Source organism: Dicentrarchus labrax, unplaced genomic scaffold, assembly GCF_905237075.1.
Source record: "Dicentrarchus labrax unplaced genomic scaffold, dlabrax2021, whole genome shotgun sequence".
In the NCBI taxonomy this organism is placed as follows: Eukaryota; Metazoa; Chordata; class Actinopteri; family Moronidae; genus Dicentrarchus; species Dicentrarchus labrax.
Window position 1 is genome coordinate 192,010 of NW_026136704.1, and position 20,872 is coordinate 212,881.

General features: G+C 49.1%; 1 long non-coding RNA gene and 10 other non-coding genes across 11 annotated transcripts; 10 read left to right on the top strand and 1 right to left on the bottom strand.

The window, feature by feature from the left end:
* Window positions 1-12,679: 12,679 nt before the first annotated feature.
* On the bottom strand, window positions 12,680-13,132 carry LOC127362851 (uncharacterized). Its single transcript, XR_007884591.1, has 3 exons — window positions 13,112-13,132; window positions 12,868-12,955; window positions 12,680-12,782 (listed from the first exon to the last, which is right to left on the bottom strand). It is a non-coding gene; the product is annotated as an uncharacterized LOC127362851 (long non-coding RNA).
* A 1,849-nt stretch (window positions 13,133-14,981) lies between these two features.
* Window positions 14,982-15,145, top strand: LOC127363284 (U1 spliceosomal RNA). Its single transcript, XR_007884775.1, has one exon. It is a non-coding gene; the product is annotated as a U1 spliceosomal RNA (small nuclear RNA).
* A 455-nt stretch (window positions 15,146-15,600) lies between these two features.
* On the top strand, window positions 15,601-15,762 carry LOC127363227 (U1 spliceosomal RNA). The gene has a single exon (XR_007884719.1). It is a non-coding gene; the product is annotated as a U1 spliceosomal RNA (small nuclear RNA).
* A 454-nt stretch (window positions 15,763-16,216) lies between these two features.
* Window positions 16,217-16,380, top strand: LOC127363295 (U1 spliceosomal RNA). Its single transcript, XR_007884786.1, has one exon. It is a non-coding gene; the product is annotated as a U1 spliceosomal RNA (small nuclear RNA).
* A 456-nt stretch (window positions 16,381-16,836) lies between these two features.
* Window positions 16,837-17,000, top strand: LOC127363307 (U1 spliceosomal RNA). Its single transcript, XR_007884798.1, has one exon. It is a non-coding gene; the product is annotated as a U1 spliceosomal RNA (small nuclear RNA).
* A 456-nt stretch (window positions 17,001-17,456) lies between these two features.
* Window positions 17,457-17,620, top strand: LOC127363318 (U1 spliceosomal RNA). Its single transcript, XR_007884809.1, has one exon. It is a non-coding gene; the product is annotated as a U1 spliceosomal RNA (small nuclear RNA).
* A 456-nt stretch (window positions 17,621-18,076) lies between these two features.
* Window positions 18,077-18,240, top strand: LOC127363189 (U1 spliceosomal RNA). Its single transcript, XR_007884682.1, has one exon. It is a non-coding gene; the product is annotated as a U1 spliceosomal RNA (small nuclear RNA).
* Window positions 18,241-18,694: 454 nt separating this feature from the next.
* LOC127363200 (U1 spliceosomal RNA) lies at window positions 18,695-18,858 on the top strand. The gene has a single exon (XR_007884693.1). It is a non-coding gene; the product is annotated as a U1 spliceosomal RNA (small nuclear RNA).
* Window positions 18,859-19,313: 455 nt separating this feature from the next.
* On the top strand, window positions 19,314-19,479 carry LOC127363230 (U1 spliceosomal RNA). The gene has a single exon (XR_007884722.1). It is a non-coding gene; the product is annotated as a U1 spliceosomal RNA (small nuclear RNA).
* Window positions 19,480-19,927: 448 nt separating this feature from the next.
* On the top strand, window positions 19,928-20,092 carry LOC127363228 (U1 spliceosomal RNA). The gene has a single exon (XR_007884720.1). It is a non-coding gene; the product is annotated as a U1 spliceosomal RNA (small nuclear RNA).
* A 453-nt stretch (window positions 20,093-20,545) lies between these two features.
* On the top strand, window positions 20,546-20,709 carry LOC127363211 (U1 spliceosomal RNA). Its single transcript, XR_007884704.1, has one exon. It is a non-coding gene; the product is annotated as a U1 spliceosomal RNA (small nuclear RNA).
* The last annotated feature ends 163 nt before the right edge of the window (window positions 20,710-20,872 follow it).

Sequence of the window (20,872 nt, forward strand, 5' to 3'; positions counted from 1 at the left end):
GAGACTATAGGAACCACAAGTAGCCCAGCATTCAGAGAACGTAGTGTTCTAGTGGGGTAATAGGGTACTATGAGCTCTTTAAGATATGAAGGGGCCTGACCATGAAGAGCTTTATAGGTGAGGAGGAGGATTTTAAATTCTATTCTACATTTTACAGGGAGCCAGTGTAGAGAAGCTAGTACAGGAGAGATGTGATCTCTTTTTCTAGTTCCTGTCAGTACTCGTGCTGCAGCGTTCTGAATTAATAGGAGCGTTTTAATGGACTTATTGGGGCAACCTGATAATAAAGAGTTGCAGTAATCCAGCCTTGAAGTAACAAATGCATGGATTAGTTTTTCTGCATCTGTCTGTGATAGGATGTGTCTAATTTTTGTAATATTACGTAAATGAAAGAAGGCAGTCCTGGAGGTTTGCTTTACGTGGGAGTTAAATGACAAATCCTGATCAAAGATTCAATTCAATTTTCTAACTAAGGGATGGTTCAGGTGAGTCCTGAACCATCCCTTAGTCATGCTGCTATAGGCCTAGACTATCGGGGGATTTCCCATGGTGCACTGAGCTCCTCCCTTCCTCTCTCTTTCTGCACTCATTCATGTTTCATTAATGCATGTTACTAACTTCACTTCTTCCCCAGAGTTCTTGTGCTTTCTTGTCTCACAGGTTCTTGTCGATCCTGGTGGAGCCTCCTGCCATGGTCCTGCTAGATTGCCATTGCCAATACTGTTGTTGCTGTGCACCTGTCTGTCTGTCTGTCTCTCGCTCTCTCTCTCTCTTTCTCTCTCTCTCTCTCTCTCTCTCACCCCAACTGGTCGAGACAGACGACCACCCACCTAGAGCCGGAGGATCTGTCCTAGGTTTCTGCCTTTTAACAGGCAGTTTTTCCTTGCCCTTGTCGCCAAGTGCTTGTGTAACAGAGTCAATTATACAGCAGTAATATGTGTAACAGAGTCAAATATACAACAGTAATATGTAGTATTATAATTACACAAAATCTGTTTTAATAGTTATAACCTGACATGTCGGGCCTCCTGAGTCAATATGTGGAACGTTTGAGACTCAGTTTCTGTACCCCGACGTTCACTTTCGTGGGTCCCCCCTATAAATGTGTCTCACGCTTTTTCCTCTGCCCTTTTGCTGTTGTACTCCTTGGGAGAGGAGCTCACGTTGATAACAATTGACCGGAGGATATTGTTGTTATTTACACCTTTGTCAGAATAAACGGATATCGCCTCCAAGGATATCCTGGTCTGGGCCTCTTCATCAAAACACAACGCAGACAACGCCAGAAACTAACCGGTTACACTTGCTCATGGTGGTACTGTTGGGTCTCTGTAAATAATGTTTTAAAGAGTTCGGTCTAGACCTGCTCTATTTGAAAAGTGTCCTGAGATAACTTCTGTTATGAATTGGCGCTATACAAATAAAACTGAATTGAAAATTGAATTGAATCTTTGATCAGGATTTGTCATTTAACTCCCACATAAAGCAAACCTCCAGGACTGCCTTCTTTCATTTACGTAATATTACAAAAATTAGACACATCCTATCACAGACAGATGCAGAAAAACTAATCCATGCATTTGTTACTTCAAGGCTGGATTACTGCAACTCTTTATTATCAGGTTGCCCCAATAAGTCCATTAAAACGCTCCTATTAATTCAGAACGCTGCAGCACGAGTACTGACAGGAACTAGAAAAAGAGATCACATCTCTCCTGTACTAGCTTCTCTGCATTGGCTCCCTGTAAAATGTAGAATAGAATTTAAAATCCTCCTCCTCACCTATAAAGCTCTTCATGGTCAGGCCCCTTCATATCTTAAAGAGCTCATAGTACCCTATTACCCCACTAGAACACTACGTTCTCTGAATGCTGGGCTACTTGTGGTTCCTATAGTCTCTAAAAGTAGAACAGGAGCCAGAGCCTTCAGTTACCAAGCTCCTCTCCTGTGGAACCAGCTTCCAGTTGTGGTTCAGGAGGCAGACACCCTCTCCACATTCAACAGTAGGCTTAAGACATTCCTCTTTGATAAAGCTTATAGTTAGGGCTCGATCAGGTGAGTCCTGAGCCATCCCTTAGTTATGCTGCTATAGAGCTAATGAGCTCCTGTCTTCCTCTCTCTTTCTGCACTCATTCATGTCCCATGTCCGACCGCCACGACTGCGTGATCATTGTCTACCCCCTCGCCCCCTCTGATGCCTAGAGGGGCGACGGGCAGAGGTCTGGCCTCGTTGTGGAAAGCGAGGGGGCCGTACTGGACTGGGCTGTCGCGTCACCTGCTGGACGGCTGGCTGTGGTATTGCTGTAACCCTGGACACATAGGGCCTCTGTCTACTGGGGTATTCACGGCGCAGACTTGCGAACTGCCGTCTCGCTTGTGTTACCTGTACACTACGCTCCAAAGCCTGTTGTGCTGCAGGGCAAAACAGTTCCCCTGGAACAACCGGAAGGGAACGGAGTGCCCTTCTGCATGGCTCCAAAAGCGGAGACTGGGCCAGCCATATCTGGCATCAAGCGAGGGTTAGTGAGGACATAAGCCTTCCTAGCTCCCTGCTCATGTAGGCAAATGCCTGCAGGGAGGTATCGCTTAACCTCTGGATAGACGGGTCCTCATCTGAGTCCTGTAGCGACTGCGACAGGGCTAGGATGAGGTGGGACATAGAGTTTCCAATACGTCCCATGCGTGCCGCTGTGTCATAGCTCCTGACGACAGCCGGCTCTATATTGGGCATATTGCCTAGGCCGTAGCTGGACGCATCCTCCATGTTCGCTAATACCCTACAGTCACTCGGAAGGTGAGAGAGACGTCTGGGGTCTGCCCAGCACCTTTGGAGCTCCTCAATGTATGGAGCTGATGGTCTTTAGCCAACAGTTTTAAATATGATTCAATGTCGCCCGCTCTGGCCCCAGAGATACATTTAACTATGGCCACTGGCTTCGCTAACTTCACGTTTCTAACTATGGAGCTGCCAATAACCAGAGTTGGTTCCTCAGCGGGTGTGTAGCTGAGTGGGGAAAATTTATTGGAAACATGAATGGGTTGGTGGTGAACTTTGGGCTTCTGCGTTTTAGTCTTCCTTCGCTCAGTCACCCAGCCTCCCTGTCTTCCCGGCTGCTCGGGAACTACCGGGGGAACTACCCGAGGATGGCTACTAGTCCTTCGGTCGGACCGCACCGGCTACTGGGGGCTGGCTAACTATAGCGGCTAAAGATATCTCTGTGGTGTGGTGCCGTTCCTCTAACTCACTAAGCCTCGCCTCCAGCGCGGTAAATAAACTACACTTAATACACGTACCATTATCAATAAAGGAGGCAGAGGAATAAGTAAACATCTGGCACACTGAGCAGGACAGAGGAGAGGGAGAGGGAGAAGCCATAGCTAACTGCTAATGCTAATGAAGCTAGCATCAGTGAAAACTTTCGAAAATAGCGAAAAGTCGCTAAGAAGGAGTAGCTCCGAGTGCTTAGGTAGAACTAGTCTACGTTTAATTGTTAAGCTGGTAAATAACCGCTGTAACGCGTAAAACAAATTTAGATTTAGCGTTCACTGACAGAGCTACAGCACCAAACAGTGTACACAGAGCAGGAAGTAAACCGGAAATTAGTCTGTACGCTTACCGTAGCACGTCACACACAGCGCGCCTGTTGCGCACTATAGAGGTCTTACAGGGCATCCGACAGCACGACTGGTTCACAACCATCGATCTGAAGGATGCGTATTTTCATGTCCCCATTGCACCTCACTACAGGCAGTTTCTTCGTTTCGCGTTCGAGGGAAGAGCATATCAGTTCCGTGTACTCCCATTTGGGATTTCGCTGCCACCCAGGGTTTTCACCCGGTGTGTAGCGGCGGCACTAGCTCCACTCCAAGCCAAGGGAATGCGTATTTTCCCTTACCTGGACGACTGGCTTGTATGCTCCCAGTCAGAGGCAGACGCCCTCAGAGAGTCCGCATTGCTGATATCCCATATAACCAGGTTGGGGCTGACTGTAAATTACAAAAAGAGTTCCCTGGTCCCCAGTCGGCAGATAGGATTCCTCGGTATCCAGCTAGACTCCCAGGCGATGAAGGCTGTTCCCTCTCAGCGACGGGCCAGCAGTATCTGCCAGGAAGTCAGGCACTTCAGGGGAGGCAGAGCCCTGACTCTCAAAACGTTTCAGAGACTGCTGGGGATGCTCGCATCAGTCTCATCTGTGGTCCCACTGGGCCTCCTGTCATTGAGACCCCTACAAATCTGGGTGAACAGCCTTGGTTTACATCCCATTCACCACAGACACAAGCTGGTCAGGGTCACTGCCAGCTGTCTGAGACATTTACAACCATGGAGGAAGGAAACATATCTCGTTCAGGGTGTCCCTTTAGGATCTATACATTCCCGCAGAGAAGTGGTTACTACAGACGCTTCCCTAGAGGGGTGGGGTGTTGTATGGAAATGTCGGACAGTCTGAGGCCAATGGAATCTTTGGCAGCAAGGGCAACACATAAATATGTTGGAGTTACATGCGGTTCTGCTTGCCCTAAAGCATTTCCTCCCAGTGCTGGTAGGGAGGCATGTATTTGTCAGAACAGACAATATGTCGGTAGTCTACCACATCAACCACCAGGGGAGCACCAAGGCCAGTCAGTCCATGAGATTGATTCAGCAGCTTTTGCAATGGGCTCACCCTCGCCTGCTGAGCCTGAGGGCAATGTACTTACCAGGCGCCCAGAACGAAGCTGCAGATCTCCTGTCCCGCCAGCGTCCCCATCTAGGAGAATGGAGACTTCACCCAAAGGTTGTACAAGCCATCTGGCACAGATACGGTGAGGCGGAAGTGGATCTTTTTGCCTGCCAGGCAACGATGGCCTCTGAAGGGCTAGGTCTCTGTGAGCCAGCAGTGGTGCGGACTATTCACAGTTCCCGGGCACCCTCCACCAATGTGCTCTATGCTAATAGGTGGAAGCTTTTTGCCAAGTGGTGTCAAGCTCAAAATCAGGAGCCAACACAATGCTCCATACCGGATATACTCTGTTTTCTCCAGTCACTTCTTGATCGAGGCCTCGCAGCCTCCACAATCAGGGTGTATATTGCCGCCATCTCATCTATGCACAATAGAGTGGATGGGGTGACTATTGGGTCCCACATTCTGGTGACCTGCTTCCTAAAGGGGGCTCAGAGATTGAGGCCTCCTCGACGAAACCCTGTGCCCTCCTGGGACTTGCCCCTTGTTTTGGGTGCACTGTGCAAACCCCCATTTGAACCCCTGGGGGTATAGAGTTGAGCTGGCTGTCCATGAAGACAGCCTTTCTCTTGGCCATTACATCTGCAAAGCGGGTAGGAGAACTACATGCCTTGTCCATAAATGGAGAGTGTCTGCATTGGCATCCGGGGGGTACAGGAGTAACCTTATGGCTGAACCCCTCATTTCTCCCAAAGACCTTTCCATCCTCATACATGAACAATCCTCTTAGGCTGGCAGCCTTTGAACCCCAAGATCAGGGGTCTGAACTGGGGTTGAGCACTGAGCTTTTGTGCCACGTAAGGGCACTCAGGATTTATCTTCAGTGGACCACCCAAATCCGGCAGTCAGATGCATTGTTTGTCTGTCACACAGGGCCAAGACGAGGCCTTGCCCTGTCCAAACAGCGGCTGTCAAGATGGATAGCTGAGACCATCGGCCATGCTTACAGGAGCAGTGGTTTCCCAACCCCTTCTCATGTTCGGGGGCACTACACTAGGAGAGTGTCTACATCATGGGCAGTCCTACGAGGCGTGCCCCTCTCAGACATTTGTGCGGCAGCATCATGGGCCTCAACCTGCACATTTGCTAGATTCTACAGGGTTAATGTTTACTACATAACCCAGTGGCTCCAACTTCCTACACCTTCACAGCATCCCTAACAGGCAGGTAACAATTCCTCCTGACTTTGTTGATATTAGCCATCCAGGTGCTGAAAGCACCGCCTCTGGCCGTCAGTAGAAACGAAATAGAACGATGGTTACGTATGTAACCACAGTGAGAAAGTCTGTGAATACAGAGAATATAACCTTTAAAATAAAATTACTACAGGTTATTCGTTAGCGTCACTGTATCAGCAGTGTGACCTCTACTTTCCCTCGTATTCAGTGTGCTGCATTTCCTTGTGTTTGAGAAAAGTGTGGTCCTAGAGATATCCACAGCCCTCTCTCTCTTGCAAACACAAGGCAGGGGAAAGCGTAAAATGATGGAAGAAATCAGAGAGAATCCTTTTGTGGATCAGTATCTCTGTGTTTCCCTCCCCATACCCCCTCTGGCACATGGTCTTTCCCATGTTTCAAACTAGCATAGTAGATAAATAGATATTTTGGTAGGGAGGGCTTGCCCAATGGCCCTTTCCACACTATGTTAGTGAATAAACAATCTGCTTTCTTCCGTGCAGCTTTCTCCTCTGGAGTTTCTCTGTTGCCTGCAATGCCTGCAGATCAACTGTAGGTGTTAGTGGTGAGTTAGTCAAAGCAACACATTAAACTGGCATTGCCCTGTGATTTGATTAATTTTTGATTGGATTTTTCTGTGATGACAGCAATATGTTTGGGTAACAACACGGCATCAAGCTTCCTGTACGGAGTAATTTCAGGAAGTTGTTTTGCCATTATATGTCGTGCAAGGTTGTGATTGCAAAGAGATTACATAGAGTTTTACTGGTTACTGGGTTTGTTGAGGCTGAGTTATCCACAAACTGTTCAAAGCTGTATCTTGTAACTTTGGACTGGGAGTAAAAAGTACTTGGCCGTTGCACTCCGGCTGTGCTGACCCCTGAATTCGGGGGTGGGGCGTAGGGGAGTGCAAGCGACGAAGAACGCGATTGGACGCCCGTCTACGGTCGCGGCGACCAACTCGGCAGCGACACCTCCCGGCAGTGTAACAACACCGCACGTCCGGAGTGTGAACGGTACAGCGCCATCTACCGAGCAAGGGTCGATACCGCATGTGATTGTTGGTTTGGATGGATTGACGGATGAAATCTGACAACTCTGATATCTAAAATTTGAATCTAATGAAACATAACTCGTGGCTTTACAGCTTTCATTGTTAGATTTATGTTCAATAAATGTTACAGTGTTAAAGCTGATTACATCCCTACTTAAGTGTGTGTGTGTGTGTGTGTGTGTGTGTGTTATATACGTGAAAGCTTTGTTTAATTCTCTCTTGTTCTTCTGTCCTTTTTGTAGCTCTGGCTGGCACACTTGGAGAGTTTGAAGGAGTATACAGGACACCGCAGGAGGAGTCTACAAAACAGCTCACCCCCGTTCAAAGCAAATGTTGCAGAGACTATTGTCATGTATTCCACATGTGTGATATTGGCCTTATCAGATTTATATGAGCTATTTATTGTGACGCTGCCATTGAATGATGCTCCAAGCACCATATTAGGTATATTTGTATAAGCAAATACTACATAATTCATGTACGTTATCCTTGTCACTGAATTCATACTTTATCTCCTTTCCTAAGTGCTGTTTATTTACATTTACTTCTATCTTAATTCATTATGTTATGACAGGCTGATGAAAAGTAGTTAAATATTTCTGAGGCAGAGAATAAAGCTAATTTAATGTTGTTGTTGTTAAACGTGCAAAAGTATCTATCATGGTGCTGTAGGCACGTGTCCTTATATGTAAGTAATCTGGCACTCTGTGTATGTGTCCCTATTTGTTTATAAACAAATAAACCCCCAATTTTGCATTCAATAATTGATATTCCACAGCTCATTGTTACTGAACACTTTACTGAACAAACTGCATGAAATGAGGGACACACACTTGGAGGGGAAAAAAACAGCGCCACAGTGTAAACAAAGTATCACTGAACACGATAATGAATACAATGTAATAAAAAGAACATGTACATGAAAATTGAAATGATTTACAATTTGTCCAATGACATGCAAGTAGAATTTCTACCTACACCAAAACACTACAGTTTAGATAACTTAAAAGATGTAATTGAATAGGATAGAGAATTAAATGAGTAAAAATGAAGGCTATTTACAATTTATAAAAGCACATGTACATGAAAATGGCAACTATTAACAATATATCAAGAGTATGGCAACTATTTACAATATGTACATGAAAATGGAAACTATTAACAATATATCAAGAGTATGGAAACTATTTACAATAATATATCAAGAGTATGGCAACTATTTACAATATGTACATGAAAATGGAAACTATTAACAATATATCAAGAGTATGGAAACTATTTACAATAATATATCAAGAGTATGGCAACTATTTACAATATATACATGAAAATGGAAACTATTAACAATATATCAAGAGTATGGAAACTATTTACAATATGTACATGAAAATGGAAACTATTTACAATATATCAAGAGTATGGCAACTATTTACAACATGTACAATGCAGCATATTCACAGTTCATTTGTCCAAACTGTCAACAACAGACATGAAATGTTCGTAGCTGCTGTACACTCTGCTGTGTAGTTGTTTAGATGTTGACATCATTTTTACAGGGCAGAAAGTATTTTTTAAATATTTTTTATGTCCCTGTGTTGTGCTGTTGCAGAGCGTACAGATTGGAAGTTTCTGCATCCGTGACAGCTTGCCTCCTACCTCTGTGGGGTGTTCCCTCATCTTACGTTTGTACTGTGTTGCTCTCGCCCAGAATGGAGGACTGGGCGGAGTCGGAGGGACCACTGTAGACGATGCAGCAATCATCCCGGAGGTTGTCGGACTGGCAGGTATTATGTGCCGTGTGGAGGGGCCGGCAATCTCTGGGGCTGCTGCAGGTGCAGAGAGGGAGGCCACAGGTCTGCTGATGGTAGAGGTGGCAGGGGTTTTTTTCACCTGTGGTGGCAGTAGCACAGGTGGTGGTTGAGGCTGGGCCCATGACACAGTTGTGTCGGTCCTTCCCTTCAGGACTTTTGTCCCTGCTGTGCTGGGTGTTGGCACATATTCCATCAGGGGGTAGTCTGGTGGAGGGAGGACCGCTGGCTGGTGTGGTGCTGGAGGTAGGGCTACGGATGAGATGGAGGTGGTCTTGCAGATGGTGGACGGTTGTTTGGTGGCATGTAGGTTGAGGAGCCTCTCTTGGTGCTGGATGAAGTCCCGCACAGTCTTAGCGTTTATCTTGGGCAGAGGAATGCCAGCTTTGCACAAGACCGGATCATCCAACAAAATCCGGTGCTGGATCCTCTCATACGCCTTCAAGATGGAGGGCTTTTCTGGACTGCTGCGAGGTCCATGACTTACACGCAGCCACAATAGTTTAACCAACGTGTACATCAGCCTGTTGTGGTGTACGCTGATGTTTTGCTGAGCTGGTGCGTAGCACTTGGCCATCTTGACCTTCTGTACAACAGCAGCATCAACCAGATCATCCCTCTTGGTACGGCAGTAGAGAGTGTTGCCCCAGTGCGTCTTGTACAGCTGATTAAACTTCTGTGGCTGCTTGTCATGCTCCTCCACTTGGTTCCAGGCAACGAGAACCTTGTTCCTCTGCGCGGTGGTGAGGGACAGCTTGTGCATTGTATTTCATTCTAGCAGACACACAGTTACTCACAAAGGCCGGAGGGTGAGCAGTGGAAGTTTCATCACTGGTGACAGTGATGTGCGTCAGGGCGGCATCCAAGACATCATCTTGTGCCTCCACGTCGCTCTGGTACGCCTCGTCTTCCACCTCTGGATTCATCTGCCCAGGCTGAAGCACCTCGTCCTCTGGATCAGGCCCATCGTTAATGATGCCCTGAAGAGAGAAGGGTCCTGATTCCCCCGTGCTTTGGCTGAACAGGTACTCCAACCCGAGCAGCTCGTCGGAGGGAACATCAGCAGGGGCCCAGAAATTCTCCTCCACAACCTCTCCAAAGAGCTGCTGACAGCGGGCATTGAGGCGGGCAATCAGCGGTGACGAGTATGTCCTGTGGTGCCGTCCTCTGCCACCAAACCCGGCATCTGAGCTCCTGTCTGAGTTCCACCTTGCAATGCCACTTATCAAGTAAACCTGATAAGGCCGTGCAGCACAGTGGGGACCTGAGTAAAGATTTCATGTCCCAGAAGTGGAATTAGGCTTGCAAACAGTAGTCAAAATGGTATCCGTATTATATATACATACATACATACATACACACAAACAAACAAACACAAAAATAAGTATTTGAATAATGACAGGGTCACATGTTTAATTTGTTTCAAGTACTATGCAAACTACACCTGTGTACCTGGAATCATGTGCGGCAGCACTTTGTGGAATCCTTCCAGGCTATTGCTTCCACGCAAACATTTGTAGTAGGCCACATCCACGTTGTTGATTGTTGAGCTGCGTGCCACCCTGTACATACTCATGTCTGGCGGATCCTGAATGCACTCCAGGTGTCGCTGCTGCCCTGCCCACATCTCATCAATGGCCTCTGTAAAAACACACACATACATACATAGATCAATACATCAATGCAGTGTGTTAGTTCACTTTACTTTATTGATGTTGTAAAAACATTTGTTTTTTGTCTTTAATACCAGGTGTTTTGAAGAGGCTCACTCCACTCTCATCCAGCCCAGCAGGACCTTTCAGCTCCTCAATGGCCATCTGGATGAGTTGGAATGTCTCTTGAGCCCCGAGTGTGACTCTCCGCACGTGGTGTTTGAGCTGCTCCTTGGAAACATAGAGCTGGACCATGTCCTTGTCAGAGACGGACTTCAGGCTGGCCGGGTCCTTGGCTCTGACAGCCTTGATGAGCAGGTCCAAGTCTGTGCGGTTGTAGGCCAGCACTGCCCCAGCTAGAGCAGACTTGAACGCAGCATATTTGGAGTGTGACTCTGTTCGTATGGCTGCGTCAAAGCGGTGGATCCAGTGGAATATGTCCAGACGCACAACCATCCCACTGTCCACCCACGGCTGGAACAAAGACTCCACCGCTGTCGGGACGCGCGAAGAGCAACACCCACGGTCGACGTACAGTATTTTCGGGACTGGCTGATTTGCCAGCCAGAACCCCTCCACGACCGCGTGGCACATGGGTTGCAGCTTCTCTGTTGACTCCTCACAGGTCAGCACGAATGAAACTATTTGGGAGTGCTCGTTTCCAATACTGGTGAACCACTCAGCAGAGCCTTTAGCCTCCCCAGACAGCTTCTTCACCACCTTTTTAAAAAGTCAAGTTTGCATTATTTGATCTGTTAGATTATATGGAAAGGGGATTTTTTTTTCTTAAACATTTTGTGTGAACATTTGCTTAATTGAAAACCAAACAGAAACTTAACAATACATCAGTACATCAGAGAGTATAGCATTACGTTTTGATTTACATACTTTCTTGGTGGAATCCATTTTCAGCACAGTGCCAAAGGTGGAGAGGATCTGGCTTCCTAATAATAATCCTGCACGTTGTCAGCCTCTGACAGCAGGAAGGCGTGGCGCAAGAGCCGCGCGGACGGAAGCTCTCTCGGAGGAGGCGGTGGCTGAAACATGTGTCCGAGCGCAGACACAATACCTCCGGGTTCAGCCACAGTCATGAGGAGTGTGGTGTACAGGTCCTTGCGCTGAAAGTACAACTCAGTGTGATTCTCCTGTATCTGCCGCCACACCTTGACCATGGTGTTCCCTTCGGTCCGGTCCCTCAGAAGGCGCACAACATTCCTATCCACGCCACGCCTGTAAGTAGAGTCACAATCATTGTGTTGATGTTTATTAGAGTGACGACTTTAAAGTTTGTTAAATGCACATATGTTGACTATACTCACTTGGAGGTGAGAATGGCAGGGAACATAGCTTGATGAGCCTCGCTAAGTTGGGATAAAATGGATTGATCCCACGCCATGCACCGACCCATTTTGCCACCTTTGCCGCCCCTGGCTGCTTTGAGGCATGGTCCACAGCACAGGACCTCCGTCAGCCTGCTGTACCAACTGGATACGTCGCAGATGTGACGTACCTGCAATGTAACATAATGTTGAATAGCAGGATATTATTTTCTACTGTGTTCCTTCTGTGACAGTTCATCTACATAATAATAAATAACAATAACCAATCTAACTGGAAATAAGTATTACCCTGGTGTGGTAGCCAGACTTGTAAAGGTACACATTCTTTCCTCTGCCCTCACACTCATCACCTCGAGGACACTTCAGGGAGCACTTCCACACTCCAACAGGGCGCCACACAAAGACGCGGCTCCGAAAAAAGAGCTGTGGCAGGGGTATAGCCCCCTTTACATAGCCGGGAGGTTCTGGTGGATAAAACCACATACGGTCTGACTTCATCACCCGTCGCCTCTTCACCAGACCATTGACATCCTTATACATCTGAATGGGGGTGAAAAGCCCTCTTTCAGTGTCCTCTTTAAGCCATGAAATGTCGGCAGATGGGATGCCATTGGGGTTTTCCCACAGATGCACCCAACCCTCCAGCTCCACCTGCAACACAGATAATACATACAAAGCATTTGGTTATTGCTGTGTACAAAGTAATGTTAGAATATACAAGCAGTTACAAAACATTTTAAACCAATTAACATTCTTTGCATATAAAGTGAATATCACTTACAGGGGAGTCAGTGAGAGGGGATTCCAAGAGGAGATCATGACTGGCTGGCTGGCTAGTGGACTGTGCAGTACGGACGGCAGCAGCAGCAGCAGCAGCAGCAGCAGCAGGCAGAGAAGAGTGGACAGCAGCAGCAGGCTGTTTAGAGCGGACAGCGGGTGCAGGCAGTGTTGGCTGGACAGCAGCAGCAGCAGGCAGAGTAGAGCGGACAGCGGATGCAGGCAGTTTAGTCTGAACAGGGGTCTTGAGCAAGTCTAAAAAATAAGACCAAACAAAGTAGTATTATTTATATTGTGATTTTTTTGAAATCATTTGATGTGTATTAACTCTGTATCTCACCTTCCACAGCCTGACTTGCAGCCACCAGTTCAGCTTCATCACCTGGCCATGATGAAGGATCACACTTGGAGGTGCTGGCATGCAGTTGCTGGAATAAAAAAGGTAAATGAATTATCTAGATGTTATGACGTACCAGTTTTTAATTATCAAAAGTAAACAAGCACATTTAGGTCAAGTGCTTAAAATGTCACTAATCTGAACAATTTCAATCCTGTTTATAACAAATAATCAAGCCAGTACTCACTTGATCTTTCTCGTTGACATACTTTCTGAATCTTTTCATCTGCGCGCTGGTGATGTGTGTCACTGGTGTGTTAAGCCATCTCCTTACAGAACTGTTTGCCTTCTTTATAAGTTCCCGCTGCTCATCCCTAAACTCCTCTGGCCTGTTCTTTATGGCGTGGTGCTGCCGGTAGAGTTCCCACATCTCCTGAAAGGTGTGATCCTCGAACCCTTTCTGGCCGTAGATACACCTGTCGACGTTTGCCTCGAGGAGATTGGAGACTTGTGGGAAGCTCTCTGCATATTCTGTGAGGTAATCTTTCACCCACTGGTTCCCAATCTCTCCCTTTCTCTGAGGGTTTGTTACCTCTAACCTGTGCTTGTCAATCACACTGTAAGGATAAACACCAACTCAGTACTGACATCAATATCATTGCAGTTGTGATAATGAGCAACTAAACTTTGAAAAGATGAATAATAAACACCAATAATAGCCACAGTTTGTGCAATTGTCTACAATGGTATTAAATATAACATGCTTACTACTTCATGTAGCCCACATCATTTGCCACAAGCCAGTGGAATGGTGCATTTTGGTATTGGCCAAATGGCACCACCAGCTTTCCCAGGCACAGCTGACGGGATGGCACAGGGATACCCTCGGCCTGAAGGAGCTTCTCTGTGTGGGCCAGGGCCGTTGCCTGGAAGACCACCTTCTTATCCTGATAACTACGGGACTCTAGGGTCGCCATCAGTGCAGCCTGTTGGCGATGTGCAGGGGCTGCTGGGTTGACGACCCTGATCTGTGGTGGGGTCGCCGTCTCTCTTCTGGAGATACTGAAATACACTTATAGATACAGCAAAGCAACAAAAACAACAACAAAGACAGACGTGTTATTATTGTTGTTGCTGTTATTATTATTATTATTATTATATTATTTAAACCTGAAGAGTATGGTCTAGATCTGCTCAATGTGCCTTGAGATGACTTTGTTGTGATTTGGTGCTATACAAAGATTGATTGATTGATTGATTGATTGATTGAGATTGATTATTATTATATTATTATTGTTATTATCAATTACTAATATAACAATGAGCATTGGTTACAACAGGTCATTGATACATACATACATACATACATACATACATACATACATACATACATACACATGATAAATATTTATTTACACTAGGCGCTAATGCTAACATTAACGCTACGTCCCGTCTATTGATAAAGACAATGCTCAATATAAATAGTGTTATAATAAATTAATTTATGTACGTATGAGGCGCAGTGAGTACACATTAATTTATTAATTCAGTCTTACCAATACTGTACGCTCGCCGGAGGAAAATACTAATCTGCATAAAGTAACCGAATGTAGACTAGTAATTAATTTCTGGTAGTGGGGGACTGCGTTCGCGCTCTCCCCTGATCATTGTGTGGAAGAAAAAGACAAAACAGCCCTCGGCTGCCATGCGTTTCACCGTGGCTACTTGTGAGGCACCGTGGTTGTGGAAATGTTCGGTTCTTTGCTCACTTTGGCCCTTAGTCCAGAAGGTGGCAGTGTTGCCGCCATGGAAAAATTGGGCGTGGCTTTTAACATGGGGCTGAATGCATTGCCTGAACTCCTCTCTTCAATTGTCCTTCCCTCTGTGTAAGAACTGTGCTCCAGACATTCTTCCACTGCTAAGCACGCCTAGGTTGTAGGCTTTTGCGCAGTCGTGCGGCTGTGTCCAGTTCCTCGGAGACAGAGACAGCGCGCTTGCCGAGTGATGGAGGCGGGCTAATGCTTAAAGGCCTCTGACTGAGGGATTATGCGTGGAAGGCACCGTCCGCCGGGGGCTGTGTCTGGGAATGGGGACCCACTCTCTGACCCTTCCAACTCATACTTACCTGGCAGGGGAGATACCATGATCAAGAAGGTGGTTCACCCAGGGCGAGGCTCGGCCATTGCACTCCGGCTGTGCTGACCCCTGCGAATTCCCCAAATGTGGGAATCTCGACTGCATAATTTCTGGTAGTGGGGGACTGCGTTCGCGCTCTCCCCTGATCATTGTGTGGAAGAAAAAGACAAAACAGCCCTCGGCTGCCATGCGTTTCACCGTGGCTACTTGTGAGGCACCGTGGTTGTGGAAATGTTCGGTTCTTTGCTCACTTTGGCCCTTAGTCCAGAAGGTGGCAGTGTTGCCGCCATGGAAAAATTGGGCGTGGCTTTTAACATGGGGCTGAATGCATTGCCTGAACTCCTCTCTTCAATTGTCCTTCCCTCTGTGTAAGAACTGTGCTCCAGACATTCTTCCACTGCTAAGCACGCCTAGGTTGTAGGCTTTTGCGCAGTCGTGCGGCTGTGTCCAGTTCCTCCGAGACAGAGACAGCGGGCTTGCCGAGTGATGGAGGCGGGCTAATGCTTAAAGGCCCCTGACTGAGGGATTATGCGTGGAAGGCACCGTCCGCCGGGGGGCTGTGTCTGGGAATGGGGACCCACTCTCTGACCCTTCCAACTCATACTTACCTGGCAGGGGAGATACCATGATCAAGAAGGTGGTTCACCCAGGGCGAGGCTCGGCCATTGCACTCCGGCTGTGCTGACCCCTGCGAATTCCCCAAATGTGGGAATCTCGACTGCATAATTTCTGGTAGTGGGGACTGCGTTCGCGCTCTCCCCTGATCATTGTGTGGAAGAAAAGACAAAACAGCCCTCGGCTGCCATGCGTTTCACCGTGGCTACTTGTGAGGCACCGTGGTTGTGGAAATGTTCGGTTCTTTGCTCACTTTGGCCCTTAGTCCAGAAGGTGGCAGTGTTGCCGCCATGGAAAAATTGGGCGTGGCTTTTAACATGGGGCTGAATGCATTGCCTGAACTCCTCTCTTCAATTGTCCTTCCCTCTGTGTAAGAACTGTGCTCCAGACATTCTTCCACTGCTAAGCACGCCTAGGTTGTAGGCTTTTGCGCAGTCGTGCGGCTGTGTCCAGTTCCTCCGAGACAGAGACAGCGGGCTTGCCGAGTGATGGAGGCGGGCTAATGCTTAAAGGCCCCTGACTGAGGGATTATGCGTGGAAGGCACCGTCCGCCGGGGGCTGTGTCTGGGAATGGGGACCCACTCTCTGACCCTTCCAACTCATACTTACCTGGCAGGGGAGATACCATGATCAAGAAGGTGGTTCACCCAGGGCGAGGCTCGGCCATTGCACTCCGGCTGTGCTGACCCCTGCGAATTCCCCAAATGTGGGAATCTCGACTGCATAATTTCTGGTAGTGGGGGACTGCGTTCGCGCTCTCCCCTGATCATTGTGTGGAAGAAAAAGACAAAACAGCCCTCGGCTGCCATGCGTTTCACCGTGGCTACTTGTGAGGCACCGTGGTTGTGGAAATGTTCGGTTCTTTGCTCACTTTGGCCCTTAGTCCAGAAGGTGGCAGTGTTGCCGCCATGGAAAAATTGGGCGTGGCTTTTAACATGGGGCTGAATGCATTGCCTGAACTCCTCTCTTCAATTGTCCTTCCCTCTGTGTAAGAACTGTGCTCCAGACATTCTTCCACTGCTAAGCACGCCTAGGTTGTAGGCTTTTGCGCAGTCGTGCGGCTGTGTCCAGTTCCTCCGAGACAGAGACAGCGGGCTTGCCGAGTGATGGAGGCGGGCTAATGCTTAAAGGCCCCTGACTGAGGGATTATGCGTGGAAGGCACCGTCCGCCGGGGGGGCTGTGTCTGGGAATGGGGACCCACTCTCTGACCCTTCCAACTCATACTTACCTGGCAGGGGAGATACCATGATCAAGAAGGTGGTTCACCCAGGGCGAGGCTCGGCCATTGCACTCCGGCTGTGCTGACCCCTGCGAATTCCCCAAATGTGGGAATCTCGACTGCATAATTTCTGGTAGTGGGGGACTGCGTTCGCGCTCTCCCCTGATCATTGTGTGGAAGAAAAAGACAAAACAGCCCTCGGCTGCCATGCGTTTCACCGTGGCTACTTGTGAGGCACCGTGGTTGTGGAAATGTTCGGTTCTTTGCTCACTTTGGCCCTTAGTCCAGAAGGTGGCAGTGTTGCCGCCATGGAAAAATTGGGCGTGGCTTTTAACATGGGGCTGAATGCATTGCCTGAACTCCTCTCTTCAATTGTCCTTCCCTCTGTGTAAGAACTGTGCTCCAGACATTCTTCCACTGCTAAGCACGCCTAGGTTGTAGGCTTTTTGCGCAGTCGTGCGGCTGTGTCCAGTTCCTCCGAGACAGAGACAGCGGGCTTGCCGAGTGATGGAGGCGGGCTAATGCTTAAAGGCCCCTGACTGAGGGATTATGCGTGGAAGGCACCGTCCGCCGGGGGGCTGTGTCTGGGAATGGGGACCCACTCTCTGACCCTTCCAACTCATACTTACCTGGCAGGGGAGATACCATGATCAAGAAGGTGGTTCACCCAGGGCGAGGCTCGGCCATTGCACTCCGGCTGTGCTGACCCCTGCGAATTCCCCAAATGTGGGAATCTCGACTGCATAATTTCTGGTAGTGGGGGACTGCGTTCGCGCTCTCCCCTGATCATTGTGTGGAAGAAAAAGACAAAACAGCCCTCGGCTGCCATGCGTTTCACCGTGGCTACTTGTGAGGCACCGTGGTTGTGGAAATGTTCGGTTCTTTGCTCACTTTGGCCCTTAGTCCAGAAGGTGGCAGTGTTGCCGCCATGGAAAAAATTGGGCGTGGCTTTTAACATGGGGCTGAATGCATTGCCTGAACTCCTCTCTTCAATTGTCCTTCCCCTCTGTGTAAGAACTGTGCTCCAGACATTCTTCCACTGCTAAGCACGCCTAGGTTGTAGGCTTTTGCGCAGTCGTGCGGCTGTGTCCAGTTCCTCCGAGACAGAGACAGCGGGCTTGCCGAGTGATGGAGGCGGGCTAATGCTTAAAGGCCCCTGACTGAGGGATTATGCGTGGAAGGCACCGTCCGCCGGGGGCTGTGTCTGGGAATGGGGACCCACTCTCTGACCCTTCCAACTCATACTTACCTGGCAGGGGAGATACCATGATCAAGAAGGTGGTTCACCCAGGGCGAGGCTCGGCCATTGCACTCCGGCTGTGCTGACCCCTGCGAATTCCCCAAATGTGGGAATCTCGACTGCATAATTTCTGGTAGTGGGGGACTGCGTTCGCGCTCTCCCCTGATCATTGTGTGGAAGAAAAAGACAAAACAGCCCTCGGCTGCCATGCGTTTCACCGTGGCTACTTGTGAGGCACCGTGGTTGTGGAAATGTTCGGTTCTTTGCTCACTTTGGCCCTTAGTCCAGAAGGTGGCAGTGTTGCCGCCATGGAAAAATTGGGCGTGGCTTTTAACATGGGGCTGAATGCATTGCCTGAACTCCTCTCTTCAATTGTCCTTCCCTCTGTGTAAGAACTGTGCTCCAGACATTCTTCCACTGCTAAGCACGCCTAGGTTGTAGGCTTTTGCGCAGTCGTGCGGCTGTGTCCAGTTCCTCCGAGACAGAGACAGCGGGCTTGCCGAGTGATGGAGGCGGGCTAATGCTTAAAGGCCCCTGACTGAGGGATTATGCGTGGAAGGCACCGTCCGCCGGGGGCTGTGTCTGGGAATGGGGACCCACTCTCTGACCCTTCCAACTCATACTTACCTGGCAGGGGAGATACCATGATCAAGAAGGTGGTTCACCCAGGGCGAGGCTCGGCCATTGCACTCCGGCTGTGCTGACCCCTGCGAATTCCCCAAATGTGGGAATCTCGACTGCATAATTTCTGGTAGTGGGGGACTGCGTTCGCGCTCTCCCCTGATCATTGTGTGGAAGAAAAAGACAAAACAGCCCTCGGCTGCCATGCGTTTCACCGTGGCTACTTGTGAGGCACCGTGGTTGTGGAAATGTTCGGTTCTTTGCTCACTTTGGCCCTTAGTCCAGAAGGTGGCAGTGTTGCCGCCATGGAAAAATTGGGCGTGGCTTTTAACATGGGGCTGAATGCATTGCCTGAACTCCTCTCTTCAATTGTCCTTCCCTCTGTGTAAGAACTGTGCTCCAGACATTCTTCCACTGCTAAGCACGCCTAGGTTGTAGGCTTTTGCGCAGTCGTGCGGCTGTGTCCAGTTCCTCCGAGACAGAGACAGCGGGCTTGCCGAGTGATGGAGGCGGGCTAATGCTTAAAGGCCCCTGACTGAGGGATTATGCGTGGAAGGCACCGTCCGCCGGGGGGCTGTGTCTGGGAATGGGGACCCACTCTCTGACCCTTCCAACTCATACTTACCTGGCAGGGGAGATACCATGATCAAGAAGGTGGTTCACCCAGGGCGAGGCTCGGCCATTGCACTCCGGCTGTGCTGACCCCCTGCGAATTCCCCCAAATGTGGGAATCTCGACTGCATAATTTCTGGTAGTGGGGGACTGCGTTCGCGCTCTCCCCTGATCATTGTGTGGAAGAAAAGACAAAACAGCCCTCGGCGCCTGCGTACCGTGGCTACTTGTGAGGCACCGTGGTTGTGGAAATGTTCGGTTCTTTGCTCACTTTGGCCCTTAGTCCAGAAGGTGGCAGTGTTGCCGCCATGGAAAAATTGGGCGTGGCTTTTAACATGGGGCTGAATGCATTGCCTGAACTCCTCTCTTCAATTGTCCTTCCCTCTGTGTAAGAACTGTGCTCCAGACATTCTTCCACTGCTAAGCACGCCTAGGTTGTAGGCTTTTGCGCAGTCGTGCGGCTGTGTCCAGTTCCTCCGAGACAGAGACAGCGGGCTTGCCGAGTGATGGAGGCGGGCTAATGCTTAAAGGCCCCTGACTGAGGGATTATGCGTGGAAGGCACCGTCCGCCGGGGGCTGTGTCTGGGAATGGGGACCCACTCTCTGACCCTTCCAACTCATACTTACCTGGCAGGGGAGATACCATGATCAAGAAGGTGGTTCACCCAGGGCGAGGCTCGGCCATTGCACTCCGGCTGTGCTGACCCCTGCGAAATTCCCCAAATGTGGGAATCTCGACTGCATAATTTCTGGTAGTGGGGGACTGCGTTCGCGCTCTCCCCTGATCATTGTGTGGAAGAAAAGACAAAACAGCCCTCGGCTGCCATGCGTTTCACCGTGGCTACTTGTGAGGCACCGTGGTTGTGGAAATGTTCGGTTCTTTGCTCACTTTGGCCCTTAGTCCAGAAGGTGGCAGTGTTGCCGCCATGGAAAAATTGGGCGTGGCTTTTAACATGGGGCTGAATGCATTGCCTGAACTCCTCTCTTCAATTGTCCTTCCCTCTGTGTAAGAACTGTGCTCCAGACATTCTTCCACTGCTAAGCACGCCTAGGTTGTAGGCTTTTGCGCAGTCGTGCGGCTGTGTCCAGTTCCTCCGAGACAGAGACAGCGGGCTTGCCGAGTGATGGAGGCGGGCTAATGCTTAAAGGCCCCTGACTGAGGGATTATGCGTGGAAGGCACCGTCCGCCGGGGGCTGTGTCTGGGAATGGGGACCCACTCTCTGACCCTTCCAACTCATACTTACCTGGCAGGGGAGATACCATGATCAAGAAGGTGGTTCACCCAGGGCGAGGCTCGGCCATTGCACTCCGGCTGTGCTGACCCCTGCGAATTCCCCAAATGTGGGAATCTCGACTGCATAATTTCTGGTAGTGGGGGACTGCGTTCGCGCTCTCCCCTGATCATTGTGTGGAAGAAAAAGACAAAACAGCCCTCGGCTGCCATGCGTTTCACCGTGGCTACTTGTGAGGCACCGTGGTTGTGGAAATGTTCGGTTCTTTGCTCACTTTGGCCCTTAGTCCAGAAGGTGGCAGTGTTGCCGCCATGGAAAAATTGGGCGTGGC